Raw genomic sequence first — 11,561 nt, 5'->3', positions numbered from 1 at the left:
TTTTTAATATTTCTAATGTCTCTGAGCTTGGGGTGTTGATGGAGACGTGTATTTTGTTTGTTTTTTAAAATATTTTTTATTTAAAAATTTATTAAGATAATATATTTTTAAATTTTAATTTTATTATATTAAAATGATGTAACAAATAAAAAAATAATTTTTAATATTTCTAATGTCTCTGAGCTTGGGGTGTTGATGGAGACGTGTATTGTTTGTTTTTTAAAATATTTTTTATTTAAAAATTGATTAAGATAATATATTTTTAAATTTTAATTTTATTATATTAAAATGATGTAACAAATAAAAAATAATTTAAAAAAACACAGAGAAGATTTAATTTAATTTTTTTTAAAAAAAAAACTACAAATAAAAGATCCCCTTTGTCTTTATAAGATGCTAAACCTATGATCTTTTAACTGGAGTGCAGTCTATTTTAAGGTGGCCATGACCCCACATGGGGTCTCGAAAAATTGTCATGTTTCTTCTCATGGCTGGCGGCCATGCGTCGGTTTTGCGTCAGATTTTACGTTGACCGGCGCATTTTCTCAGATGGGCAAAGAGTGGCGTGGCATTTAGATAAAGTTGGACTTGAGTGATGTGATATTTCCCCGTTTTTAAAAATATTTTTTTAAAAAATATATATTAAATTAATAACTCTTTATTTTTAATATTACAACATTAAAATAATTTAAAAATAAAAAAAATTAATTTGTTTTAAAATACAGCTACGCCGCAATAAAAAATATCCTAATATCTGTTTTTTTTTTGTTGAATATATCTGCAAATTGATTATACACACGCATGGTATCCACTCTTTCAAAAAAAAAAAAAAAAAAAAAACCTTTCTAGCTGAGGTGAATTATAAATCTGATTTATGCTGTGTCTGTGATTTTCAGTTTTTGTTAATTGAGGATTAGACCGTCCTTATCTAGCCACATTGAATTTGATGCTTAATTATTAAAATACATTAAATTTGATTACCATCTAGCTAAAACCACGACAATTTAGATGATGGTATTTTTTTTTATTAACATTAATGTTTGGGTTAAATTGTATATATCTTAATTAATTTTACGGATCTTGAAATTAATGACAATGTAAGTTTTTAATAACTATTATATTAACAACCACAAGCTCGAATCTAAAATTATAAAAAAAATAAACCTCTTATTTTAAAAGATACTTAACTTGAAGAAAGAATATGGAAGTGTGGCGAGGAGGGATGACTCTTTACAAAGTTTTGGTACAAATCTCTTCTCTCATTTTTATTACCTTTAATATGATTTTGTTCCAAAATATACTATGCTTAGGAGTAGGAAGAGAATCTCGAGTATTTGGATAAAAAAATATCATACATTTATTTTCATTTTTCCTCCTCCAAGTTTATAAAATTATTACTAATAAAAGACTTGACACTTGTAAAATAATTATTTTTTATAGGATTTAAAAACCTTAAGTCAGTAAATTTCTATAAAGAATCACAATAAAAAAATAAGCTTTAAATTTAAAAAGAAAAATGTCTGTTATTATTTATTCATGTATAATAAATAATTATGCATTAGAATTTTTTTTTTAATAGGAAGAAATGCTAGTGATATTTCCCCCCTTTTAAGATATAATTTGGCATTAATTAAATCGGAGAATGTTGAAAGTTCAACATAATTGTTGAGTTAGTACTACATGAGAGAGATTCCTTCGATCATACTCAAGCTTCTCATATATTTCTAGCATGCGTGACTAAGGCTAAAGGATGGGCTTCTTTATATATATATATATATATATATATATATATATATAAATTCCTTGAGCATTTCAAAGAGTTATCTTTCAAACATGATACCTATCTTCTCTCGGTACCAAAGCAAAACTATACCTTTCTTTTCTTTACTACATCATTACTTGATAGATTTGTCAAATCAATTTATTTTTTAAATATAAAACAATACTAAAAAAATATAAAAAAATGTTTTAAGTTTTTGAACATGGTGGTTATGCAGACCCAACCTGGAATCAGATTGTTTAGAATTATTTATAAATGAATAAATTTTAATCTTTACCAGATTAACCTTTTGTTTTATCATATAATAGTTGATTTATTTAATTTTTAAAATACATAATATAATTTATAATTAATCTTAATTAAAAATTAGGGACATAATTGAATTATATGCCACATGATTATAAATTAATAATAATAATAAATAAATAAATTAGTTTCTAATTCGTAGAAAGAATTGAAGCAGGCACTACTGTCATGCTATAAACAACAACTAAGAAAGGCTTTGATATTATCAATTTTTGTTTTAAATAGTAAAAACAATGTAATACAGTAGCAAAAAATAACCTATAAGAAAATTAATAAGGAGTTTAATTTATTCTGATGAGTTTTGAAGTAGAATAATTATTTTCAAATTTTAATGTTTATATTTTTTGTTGCTTTTTAAAAGCTTTTTAGAGTTTTGATAATCAAAATAAAGTATAACGATAATATTATATAGTTTAGTTGTCAAGAAGCTTATTTATATTATTTAGAGTTTTGCATGGTGCATAAATTAAAAATAAAAGTAACCTATATTTTATGTTGTATTTTATAAAATAGTCAATTTTTATGAATTAAGAATTTTCTTTTCAAATATTTTACTAATATTGATCTCTTTATTAATTAGATGATGAGTTGAATTTACTTACTTACTTACTTTTGACTGCGCATCTAGTGATACGGCGGATGGATAAATTTAGCCACCGGGAAGTGTCTCGCCCACTTGTTGGGGCGTGTGGAACATGCTCTATCAACTTTTTGATTAAAAATTACAAAATACAACTTGAAAAATATTAAAACACCCCCCATGATCTTTTTAATTACACAAAATACCCTTGTAAAAATATAAAAATACCCCTTAAAGAAAGAACTTTTTTTTTTAATCTTTCTTGAGGTTAAAATCATTATTTGCTTGTACTTGAAAATTACAAAAACCCGGTTGTCCTTGTGGAAGAAAGCCAAAGAAACATTTATCCACTTGCAAAAAAATGAGAAATTTAAAATAAAATTACTATTACAATTTATAATAAAATAGTTTTTAATCTACAATAATTTTCTCGATCCATTTAGCTTTTGTTATAATATACATAACTTTCTCCATAATCAAAGTTAGTCATTAATAGTTTACTTATTCTAACATGCAATGCTTGAATGTTGCATGTGTTTAGAAAAACAAACTTCACATAGAAACAAACTTTTACTAATGAGTTTTGGACTTGAGTTGTTTTTGTTCATAAGAGATATTTAATTCTTAGGTTAGTATTTGAGTTTGGTTGATGAAGTAACAAATATATAAAAAATCAAGAGAATAAAAATAATATTTAGTTGTATATAAAAAAAAAATTCTCAAGATAAAAAAGCTTTTTTAAGGAAGTTTTAAATTTTTTTGATACCAATGACAGTTAAGTAATTTTATTGTGCATAAAAAATAGAAATCTCCATGAAACCCCTCCACCAATTTTATTATATTAAAACAATATTGCAAAAATACCAAAGTTCCATTACCACCAAGTAATGAGATTTTATTTTTAAAAGTAATTTAATTATTTGATTATTTATAAAAATTAAAAATATAAAAGAACTCATAAGCCGATTTTAAAAAAGATTGATTTCAAGGATAATAAAATTATTTTACCATGTATAAAAGATGTGAAAAAACCAAGTTATCGCCACCAATATAGTAATGAGCAACGGATCCCGTAAAATATCAAAAACAAAATGGGAAAACATTATGGATTGCTAGATTGCTTTGCCCATGCTTTAGATTTTCTTATAATTATAATGGGGCAGATTAGGATTCAATCAGCTGGATTATGGATGGGGTCCTCCAGCTCACATTGTTCCAATTCAAGGGCCTAAGAAACATGGTGTGTCGAAGACGTCCATCGCCAACCAATCAAATGATGAAAGTTATTTGAATTCCTGCAAGCGCAAAGGTGACAAAATAAAACAATAAATCGCCTTACGAACTCTGTGAACAGAAACAAGCATGGAATGCCATGCCTTGTTGCATCTGTGATCGAGGGGTGAAAATGAATGGATCATGTCGCTATTTCAGAGCTTCTTTCTTGGGAATCATGGAGTATGTTTACTGTACCAATGAAATAGAGGAGGGTCGATGAAAATGAGGCATCTTTCTTAGAATGATGCTGGCAAAAATCCCACAGGCCACGAGCTTTTGCTGACTGCTCGGCAGATTTTTGTTGATGTACTTCGGTGAAATCTGGAAATGGTAGAAGTGATGATCCAAGCCTTGAATAAGTGTGGTTCTTACGTGGGCTTGGGGCATAACTTTATATAAAGCTCGGATCAGCCCAAACTTTACCAATGGACTGGAGTCAAAACATTTTTGCAATAGTTGAACAATGAACAGCCTCTGAAATGACATTATTTCTTTCAATAGTATAAGATTCAAGATCACCTGGCTTAACGGAGAAAGAAACTTATTTTTTTTTTAGTATTTGAGTTTAATCTTTTTTTGGTGTTTGTCTGTCACCCCCGTGATACGTTACATACTTATATGTTTGTAGAATATTTAGTTGATTCGAGAATTAGTTATAATACGTGTAAGCCGGTCCGGACACACCTGAGTTATAAAAACAAACGAAATTACCATCATCATACAAAATGATTCACATAGCTGAAGAAATATATATGCTTTTTGTAGGGAAAACAGAGTGTTAAATGTTAGCTGAGGAAGCACAACTCAGGACAAAGAAAGAAAACAATTGCAGTCATATTAGATCTGACCAATGATATCATCCTTTTCAGCATTTATTGACATTGAAGGCTCCCTCTTACCAGCCCCCATCCATTCACGTCGGGCAAAACAGCAAAAAGTCAGAGAACAGTGAGCTCGTGATCGTGCAACAGAGCCGCCTTATCTTCTCAATTAAAGCTCAACTAAAAACTTAGGACCTGAAGATATACGTGTATGCATTAGACACCTCTTGGGGAAACCACGTTATATGAAATTTTAAAATAATTTTTTAATAATTTATTTTTTATATTTTTAGATTTTCTTATATATTAATATAAAAAAATAACTTTTAAAAAATAAAAAATATTATTTTAATATATTTCTAAACAAAAAAACTTTAAAAAACAACTGTCATCCTCTAAATCTCATAAATTTTTTTAATATAAAGATGGCTTATTTTTTATCTAACTGAAAAAAAATGAAGTATTTATACGTATAATCTGATCCATTATTCAAATACCAACTGAAAAGTATCTCATAATAAAAACAATTTAATTACTTTTTACTATACTGGCCAGTAGAAATCAGGAAAAAGACTTGCCCGTTGTGATTAGGAGAGAAGAAAGAAACCTTAAAGATATCTGTCCCTTGTGATTAGGACATAAAGTAATCCTCTTTTATCTCATGACATCAATAAAGTTTTGCTAAATATATTCCAATTATATATTTTGTTGAGATGTGATAAATGTATTTTTTATTTTTATATTTATGATATGTTATACGAATTAAGATCTCAACTAGTATATTTCTTCTTGTTTCGCTGGTATTTATTTTTAATTTTAAAAAAATATTAAGGGTATGCAGATTTTTTTTTGACAATATCATTAAATTCAATTAAGCAGTTCGACCTTAAAACATGTCAATTTGACTCCTTGACTAGTTTGAGTTTCAAATTAAACCACGTGAAAATTTATCTAAAATAAATTATTTAATTTAATTTGTCTATAAACAACTTAAATGACCGGTAAAAACATGATATAGTTTTAAAATAAACTTTAAGGGAACAATTTTTTTATATATTGAGATGATGCCTTCATTGGATTGACTTTGATCACTCTACGACCTGGATTATGGATTTTAATAGGTTTAAGAATTTTGTTTTTGTAAATTATTTTTGTTTAATTTTATAATAACACTAGATGCTTTTAAAATCAAGTATCAACTCTAAAAAAATATTTATTTGAAATCATGATAATCCTATAGAAAATAAAAAAAAACCATGAAATCCATTTCTCAACCTCCAATAATAAATAAGAGTGAAATAAAAAAAATAATTAGAAAAACCAAAGGATCAAAAACTAAAAAATAATAATATCAGATTTGATGGGTAAACCCACTAAACCCGTGAATTAGATAACCCGGTCAACACATCAAACCCGCAAACATGGTAATGGACTCAATTGGGATTAACAACTTGTTTTTTTCTAAAGTATTGTGTATTAATTTAACTATATGATAATAAAAATAGACGATCGTAAAATTAAGCATCAAACCAATTCTGAGATTTTTTTTTAAGACTACGATAACCTCATAGAAAGCAAAATGACACAAATTATAAAATTCAATTATGAATTAGTCCAATATTAAAGGATGAAACCGAAAAAAAAAATATAAAAAAAGAAGTTAAATCGCCATACCCGTCAATAAGCCTGTAAACTTTCTAAAATTTAATAACATGTTTGTTTTTCTGAAACTATTTTTTTTTTTAACTATATAATAAAAAAAATAGGGAATCATATAATTAAGTTCAATTAGAAAAAAAAAATACCCCACAAACCAGGGTTATGATCAACCTTTTATATGGTTAGAATTATGATCAACCTTTTATCCATTAATCAATACCAAGATATAATTATTTTACAGGTGTTTTGATCTAATTTCTTTTATATGATCTTCAATTTTATTATAAACTATCATATTGCTATGACCGTATGTATTTGAGATTTATGTATGATTTTTTTTCAAGATTTTATATTAATTTTGATTATAATAAAACTTCTTCCTTTATCTTTCGTTTATGAGTACAGCTAGAATCGAATTATTGTATCATGTGATGGTTTCTTCTTCGTCTTCTTCCTCTTATACACACACGCAGAGAAGTGTAGGCATGACCTCATGTAAAATGAAACGACAATAATAGAACAAATTGTCAAAAAGAAAATGATTAGGAAAGAAATGCGTCCCTTGCAAGATCTCTGTAGCTTAAGATCATGGAAAAGAATCTACCAAACCCTTTAAAAAAGCCATCAATTGAGCGAAGTCTAGGCATGGCCTAAAATTAATTACATGAAATATCGTCTTGTTTTCTAGTTGGTTCGGCGCAAATGCACGTTATTTTTGTTTTTTGTTTTTAATTAATATAAATATTTGAATCGGCTTATGTATTTCTCAACTAATCTCATGGATTCTAAAGTTAACGACTATATAAACTTTCAGTGACTTTTAAATTTATGAGATTCGAATTAGTAATTTCTAAAACATAAATTTAAAACCTAATCAGTTAAATCAAACCCTTTAAAATTAAAAAATGAGTGCTATTTTGCTTTAGGTCAAAATGTGCAAAATCCTGGGGGCCTCCTATTGATGACTATTTGGCTTAAAGTCAAAAAGAGGAAAATCCACTCAAACGAAAATAAAGATGCTTTAATCGTATTTCCTCCACTGTGATGGAAGCTTCACGGTGCATGCGGGCCAAGGCGTTGCTTCTGCTTGCCTTTTTTTTTTAAAAATAAAATAAAATAAAATAAATTCTTCCTTTTTGCCACATCCACTCTTGTAGTAATTTATGCTATCAATAATGATGTTCCCTTTTGGAATAGCTCATGTGCAACGCCGGTTTTAATTATTGGTAAAAACGCACGTAGAAAAATTCGACGTGAAAAATGCCCTCATAATCTCAGTGGTACAAATGTATATCCCCTGGAAACCCTTACAGGAAGCGTGGAGGGTGATAATCAAGGGAAACGTCTTGACGTCTTGTCCAGAAAAACTCCGACGCAACAGCAAATCAAAGCAACTTCCTCGCGGCAGTAGCAGAACAAAACAACAGCAGAGCAGCTTCATTCTTCTTCTTTTTTGGCAGCGAATTTCTCAGCAACGATCCAGCAGCAGTAGAATTTATTTTATTTTTTTGCGAAATTAGTAGGAGTCCTCCCAGAAGCAGCACCTAACAGCCTTGGCATCAGCGCAATCCATATCACAAGTTGTTGCAGAGACAATGTCTTAACAAATAATTCAGCAAAAATGTTAACCAAAATAAATAAATAAATTATGGTTTCCGGTAACTTTGTTCACCTGACCATTCCATGCTTTGATGGTCATACCATGTTAATGGATAATTTTTTAATATTAAAGAAATATTGACAAATCATTTCTCAATGAATAATTCCACCACCATCCGCACCAATAGTAATTAATGAATATGCAAAAGTTAGAGATAGAAGCACGAAAGGTTTCAAAGTAGAGAATTATCTTTTTTTTTTTTTTTTGTAATCAGTTGACAAATCAATCTTGAAAACTACAAGATGCGGATCCATGAGATAAAAGGATATCACCATCATTGAGAAAATCTTTAATTGTTGACACCAAAATTCAATTTTGGTGTGAGTTCAATAGATAAATCTATAAGAATATTGATAAACTTTCTATTGATGAATTGTAAAATTCTTTGCTGATTCATGAGCAAAATTTGAATTGATAAGACACCGGAAAAAACTTGGAGTGACAAAAACCAATGATAGATTATCTTAAAATTTTTAGATGCATTGCCTATTGATTAGTACTTAAAGTGTATTTTTATCAAGATTTTATATCATCATTTTGCACTTGAAGTATTGATATCTCCTTAACTAGAGCATGTTTTATAATAACATGTCTAACAATATAAGATACCTTTAATATATGGTAAATGTTTATCTTCAATACAAGCCTATCACATAAATCAAAGGATTGATTGATGAGTTTAACTACTGAAATTGAGAAGACAAAGAGAGGGTCAAGCTTAGAAAAGAGATGTTGATTTAGTCCAAACTGGAACACATTTGGTTATTGGATTATAACTGGAGCTGTAGAACTTGGATTTAGATCTAATTTATATGTATGAAAAATTAAGACATAGGCCTAAAACTTTCATGAAGAGTCCAAGATTCAAAAGGACTGTTTTCAAGTTCAAATTGTAGCAACAACAAAGAAGTCGGAATATGTCCTGCAACCCAGATATTATTCATTGTTCAGCCTATATCTCGAGTTCTAGAAGTCCAAATGCACCGATTCTTGTTTGTTGGAAAGATGAGACAGTTTCCCAGAACTTTCATGAAGACTATCTGTCCAAATTCTGATGTTAGCAATGACGTTTTCTGTAGACAAGAAGATAAGAATTGTTACCAAGTCAAGAGGTAGCCACCCACTCAACAATTAGTCATCAAATCAATAGTTTTGAATTTTGACCTATAAAAGAAGATATTTGTCATACATTTAAGCATCTTGGTTTTCAGATCAAGATCATGCTCATTATTTCTTTCTTTATATTTTTATAATGTTTAAGTTTTATTTCATGTTACATTTTCCTTAATCTCTTGTTTAAGCTTTTCATTTCCTTTACTATAATTATGTTCTTATGTTGTTTATTTATGTTTCTCTTTTTCATTATGTTTAGTTAAGTTTATTATGTCAATGTGAAAAGGTTACACTAATAATGTAAGAATAAGTATAGTATAAACTCAATATGAACTTTAATGTTTGATACTAACATGTTTTGTTTTTGTTATCTCATTCACTCTTAATACTTTGCTTGTTAAATGGTTAATCTTGATTTATGTTATATAACCCTTGGTACAATAAATACTTGATCCTTTCATAACCAACTGTATGGTATAACTGACACCTGTGTTATGAAAGAAATTTGATTTGTTGTTAACATAAATTAACATCATGAATACCTGACAACATTTACAAGTATTAATATTATTCAAATAAGATAACTAATGTAATCATGTTAATAATTTATAATCCGATTGGAACCTTATTTGTGTGTGGTTTCCAGTTAAGTAATAAAAATAATTTATACTATACTTATTTGAAATACCATTAGTGGATCCTCTAACCTTGACAATTGTTTTATCGTTGTTTAATCCTTACATCAATATCCCATAAAATTCTCATAAACTCTTTGTTTTATTAAATATATATATTATTTGTAATTTATATAGTTCACCTCCTTGTGGTTGACCCCCGGTCTTGTCGGGTTATTTCTTACTTCGGCACTCTTACACTTGGGAGAAGACATCAATCTTTTAATCGTATTTCGAATCAAAAGAGAAAAAAGCTTGATGATAAAGGAGAAAAATAGATTTTTATTGGTATAAGTGATCATTCAAAAGCTTAGAAACCATATAATCCTAACACCAAGAAAATTATTATTAGTAAAATTGTTATTTTTAATGAAGCTAAATTTTGGACATGGAGCAATAATAATCTTAAACCAAATATTCTAGTTGATTCAGATGACGATGGCGATAACGATAATGATAAAAGAAGAGAAAGCTTATGGAGGAAGCACTACAACTAGTAAATGATTAAAACACACCTAATAATTAAAGATTATAATGTGTTAGAAAAAGACCTCCATGGATGAATTATTATAAAATAACTAAAATTGATCAATCTTATATCAACTTATTCATTTTATTCTATTTTTATATTTTGATTTTATGGCTTTTGAAGATATCATTAAAGAAACAAAGTTATAAAAAGATATGAATAATGAAATTAATGTGATCAAGAAAAACAACACTCGAAAGCTTCTAAAAAGACAAATGATCATTGTTGTAAAATAAATATATAAGATCACAATTTAAGGAGAATAGTGAATTTGACAAATATAAAACACTATTGATAACTAAATGTTATAAGAAAGAGTATGGTAAGAAAATTTATTTTTGTTTTGGTTGTAAGGCATGATATAATAAGATTTATTATTCCTTTTGGAACTTAAAATTTATGTCCTATCTTTCAATTATATTTATATTAATACTTAGTAAATTCATTGTTATTGTTTAATTTTTCACGCACCTTCTTGTTTGTAGCAATTTTCATTTTTAATAATAAATGAGTTTTGGATTCAAGCTAAGAAAACACTGAATTAAAACAAAGTCAAGACTGCCCTCAATGATATTTGCTAATTATAGGGATAAAATACTAATATTTTGTTTCATATAGATCTTACAAATTGAATTTTCCCGTTTCAACTTTTAAATGCGCAAAAATGGATATAAGATTCGGTTTAAAGTGAGTGATATCTCAGACAAAATTATAAATTGAGTCTTTAAAAATATTTAAGATTTTTATTGATTTTTTTATGTATGTTTGATAAATGAGTCTTTGAGCAATTTTCATTTTGTACTTGGAGTCGTTTATTAAGTGAGGACAATTAATCTTAATTTTATGAAATGTAATTAACAAATATTAAGATTTTTTTTTTTATGCAGGAGGTAAAACATTCTGGTCAACTTTTATATATATATTACACATTAATTAAAATAACTATTAAAAAAGCTCATTCATTTAAATCAAGTCGTATCTACTGGTTCGGATTAAAATGTCATTCTTACATGGAAGTCATAAAAAACACTGAAGTGAATGATATATATATATATATATATATATATATATATATATATATATATATATATAATTTTAGACTACGAAACAGTGTTGGGCAGTTGGAAAGTATTTTTGCAAAATTTTGAATTTTTTTGTTTTAAA

This window comes from Populus nigra, chromosome 4 (genome assembly GCF_951802175.1).
Source record: "Populus nigra chromosome 4, ddPopNigr1.1, whole genome shotgun sequence".
Classification (NCBI taxonomy): domain Eukaryota; kingdom Viridiplantae; phylum Streptophyta; class Magnoliopsida; order Malpighiales; family Salicaceae; genus Populus; species Populus nigra.
The sequence above is the reverse complement of the archived record's forward strand: the minus strand, read 5'-3'. Positions refer to the sequence as shown.